The sequence below is a fragment of the Calliphora vicina genome, chromosome X (genome assembly GCF_958450345.1).
Source record: "Calliphora vicina chromosome X, idCalVici1.1, whole genome shotgun sequence".
Classification (NCBI taxonomy): domain Eukaryota; kingdom Metazoa; phylum Arthropoda; class Insecta; order Diptera; family Calliphoridae; genus Calliphora; species Calliphora vicina.
The window spans coordinates 112,501-117,500 of record NC_088785.1 but is presented as its reverse complement, the minus strand read 5'-3'; positions in this window follow the sequence as shown (position 1 = coordinate 117,500).

Sequence of the window (5,000 nt, the reverse complement as noted above, 5' to 3'; positions counted from 1 at the left end):
GTTAATCCATTCATATGTGTCACTAATTAGATGACGAGAACTTTGTCTACCTAATGACGTTAATATTTAATTCCGCCGTTCAACCGCGCTTACAGTATCACATTTTTGTGTAAGCATTAGAGTAAAACTACTCTATCGTTATTTTTATCGCTTAATAATGATGTGTGAGCCAATATTTTTTCTTTTTTCACAATGATGTGGCGATGAGAGCCAACATTTTTTTTAAATAAATTTTTCTACTTTGAAATTAGAATGAAACTACTCAGTATTTTTCTTTTTTTTACTTCATAATGATAGGATGAGCCAATATTTTATTATTTTCTTCACAATAATGTGATGAGCCAATATTTTATTAAATTTTTTCATAATGATGTGGTGATGAGAGTCAACATTTTTTTTTTAAATATAGGGACAGTAGGAATCTCGTTAATCCATTCATATGCATCACTAATTCGATGATGAGGACTTTGTCTAACTTAAGACCTTAATATTTAATGCCGCCGTTCAACAGCGCTTACTGAAATTTCTTCACATTGACAACATTCAGAGCACTGGACAGAATCAAATTTTTGTCAGCATTAGAGTAAAACTACTTTGTATTTTTTCATTGTCGCTTAATAATGACATAGCGGAGCCATCATTTTTTTTTTTGTAATAAATTTTAGAGTAAAACTACTTTGTATTTTTTCATTATCGCTTAATAATGATGAACTGAGCCATCATTTTTTTTTTTTTGTAATAAATTTTAGAGTAAAACTACTTTGTATTTTTTCATTATCGCTTAATAATGATGAACTGAGCCATCATTTTTTTTTTTTTGTAATAAATTTTTTCAACTCATCAACCACGCTTACTCGAATTTCTTCACATTGACATTCAGAGCACTTGGCAGAATGAAATTTTTCAAAACATTGTTAAGAAAAATATTTATTATTTAGTTAATTTCTTTTCACACATTCAATTTTCAAAATATTCTTATTTATTATTTGTATAATAAAGAATCTAGTGTTTAATCCATTCAATATCAAAACATCATGAGCTGCTTACTCGATTTTGTTAACATTAGAGTAAAACTAGTTAAACCATTCATATTCATAATCACTATTTGTATGACGAGGTATTTGGCTACCTTATGATCTTAATATTTGCTACAGCCGTTTAAAAAACAAATAATGGCTCAGTACCGCATTATTAAGCGACAATGAAAAAATTCAAAGTAGTTTTACTCTAAAATTTATTTATGGGCAGAATAAAATTTTTCAAAACATTGTTAAGAAAAATATTTATTATTTAGTTAATTTCTTTTCACACATTCAATTTTCAAAATATTCTTCTTTATTATTTGTATAATAAAGAATCTAGTGTTTAATCCATTCAATATCAAAACATCATGAGCTGCTTACTCGATTTTGTTAACATTAGAGTAAAACTAGTTAAACCATTCATATTCATCATCACTATTTGTATGATGACGAGGTATTTGGCTACCTTATGATCTTAATATTTAATACAGCCGTTTAAACGCGCTTACTCGAATTTCTTCACATTGACATTCAGAGCACTTGGCAGAATGAAATTTTTCAAAACATTGTTAAGAAAAATATTTATTATTTAGTTAATTTCTTTTCACACATTCAATTTTCAAAATATTCTTATTTATTATTTGTATAATAAAGAATCTAGTGTTTAATCCATTCAATATCAAAACATCATGAGCTGCTTACTCGATTTTGTTAACATTAGAGTAAAACTAGTTAAACCATTCATATTCATAATCACTATTTGTATGACGAGGTATTTGGCTACCTTATGATCTTAATATTTGCTACAGCCGTTTAAAAAACAAATAATGGCTCAGTACCGCATTATTAAGCGACAATGAAAAAATTCAAAGTAGTTTTACTCTAAAATTTATTTATGGGCAGAATAAAATTTTTCAAAACATTGTTAAGAAAAATATTTATTATTTAGTTAATTTCTTTTCACACATTCAATTTTCAAAATATTCTTCTTTATTATTTGTATAATAAAGAATCTAGTGTTTAATCCATTCAATATCAAAACATCATGAGCTGCTTACTCGATTTTGTTAACATTAGAGTAAAACTAGTTAAACCATTCATATTCATCATCACTATTTGTATGATGACGAGGTATTTGGCTACCTTATGATCTTAATATTTAATACAGCCGTTTAAACGCGCTTACTCGAATTTCTTCACATTGACATTCAGAGCACTTGGCAGAATGAAATTTTTCAAAACATTGTTAAGAAAAATATTTATTATTTAGTTAATTTCTTTTCACACATTCAATTTTCAAAATATTCTTATTTATTATTTGTATAATAAAGAATCTAGTGTTTAATCCATTCAATATCAAAACATCATGAGCTGCTTACTCGATTTTGTTAACATTAGAGTAAAACTAGTTAAACCATTCATATTCATCATCACTATTTGTATGACGAGGTATTTGGCTACCTTATGATCTTAATATTTGCTACAGCCGTTTAAAAAACAAATAATGGCTCAGTACCTCATTATTAAGCGACAATGAAAAAATTCAAAGTAGTTTTACTCTAAAATTTATTTATGGGCAGAATAAAATTTTTCAAAACATTGTTAAGAAAAATATTTATTATTTAGTTAATTTCTTTTCACACATTCAATTTTCAAAATATTCTTCTTTATTATTTGTATAATAAAGAATCTAGTGTTTAATCCATTCAATATCAAAACATCATGAGCTGCTTACTCGATTTTGTTAACATTAGAGTAAAACTAGTTAAACCATTCATATTCATCATCACTATTTGTATGATGACGAGGTATTTGGCTACCTTATGATCTTAATATTTAATACAGCCGTTTAAACGCGCTTACTCGAATTTCTTCACATTGACATTCAGAGCACTTGGCAGAATGAAATTTTTCAAAACATTGTTAAGAAAAATATTTATTATTTAGTTAATTTCTTTTCACACATTCAATTTTCAAAATATTCTCATTTATTATTTGTATAATAAAGAATCTAGTGTTTAATCCATTCAATATCAAAACATCATGAGCTGCTTACTCGATTTTGTTAACATTAGAGTAAAACTAGTTAAACCATTCATATTCATCATCACTATTTGTATGATGACGAGGTATTTGGCTACCTTATGATCTTAATATTTAATACAGCCGTTTAAACGCGCTTACTCGAATTTCTTCACATTGACATTCAGAGCACTTGGCAGAATGAAATTTTTCAAAACATTGTTAAGAAAAATATTTATTATTTAGTTAATTTCTTTTCACACATTCAATTTTCAAAATATTCTCATTTATTATTTGTATAATAAATAATCTAGTGTTTAATCCATTCAATATCAAAACATCATGAGCTGCTTACTCGATTTTGTTAAAATTAGAGTAAAACTAGTTAAACCATTCATATTCATCATCACTATTTGTATGACGAGGTATTTGGCTACCTCCTTATGATCTTAATATTTAATACAGCCGTTTAAACGCGCTTACTCGAATTTCTTCACATTGACATTCAGAGCACTTGGCAGAATGAAATTTTTCAAAACATTGTTAAGAAAAATATTTTTATTATTTAGTTAATTTCTTTTCACACATTCAATTTTCAAAATATTCTTATTTATTATTTGTATAATAAAGAATCTAGAGTTTAATCCATTCAATATCAAAACATCACGAGCAGCTTACTCGATTTTGTTAACATAGAGTAAAACTAGTTAATCCATTCATATTCATCACTATTTGTATGACGAGGTAGTATTTGGCTACCTCTCTCTTATGATCTTAATATTTAATACAGCCGTTTAAACGCGCTTACTCGAATTTCTTCACATTGACATTCAGAGCACTGGGCAGAATAAAATTTTTCAAAAACATTGTTAAGAAAAATATTTTTATTATTTAGTTAATTTCTTTTCACACATTCAATTTTCAAAATATTCTTATTTATTATTTGTATAATTATAAAGAATCTAGAGTTTAATCCATTCAATATCAAAACATCATGAGTTGCTTACTCGATTTTGTTAACTTTAGAGTAAAACTACTCTGTCTATAAAAAAATAAACAGATTTGAAAAAGTCTTTTATTATTTTTTTTATGAGACCGAAAACACATATAAATAAATAAATGATATGCAATCACATGATGAGAGATTCGAAAAAATCTTTTATTTTCTTATATATTATATATAATGGTTAATATTATTATTCACTTTATAATATATATTATATATATATTTATTTATTAATGCCCGCGCTTTATTATATATTTACTATATATAAACATTTCATGTATATTTATATATTAATAAACAACATAATAATACATGAAAGGACTTATTATTCTTTTGATTATTATATACATTTTTATATATAATAAATATAATATTTTATTTAATATTATATATATATATAATATAACAACATTTATTTAATATTTTCATTTATATGATGCTTTTTCTATTATTATATTTATTATATCTCCAACCCACCACCACCACCACCATCATTGTTATAATATAATAAATATAATATTACTTTTTTCTTTAATTATTATATATAATTAATTTAAAACTATATTAATAATATAAAACCATTATATAATCTCTTTTCATGTATAATGCGCCTTTTATTTTATTATATTTACTATATAAATAATAAATATAATACTACTTCTTCTTTTCTTGATTATTATATTATAATAATAATGTTTTATTTAATACTATATAAATAACATATATAATATTTGTATGTATAATGTTTTTTTCTTATTACATTTACTATATATATATATTAAAACATATATATAATAAATATAAGTAAACGACTTGACTTCTTGATAGGGAGAAGAGCCGATAATAATGATATTAATAAATAAAATGCTTTTATTTAAAAATAATACAAAAAAAAAAAAAAATTCAATTAATGAAATTTATGATATTTAGAGATTACACATACAACTTTT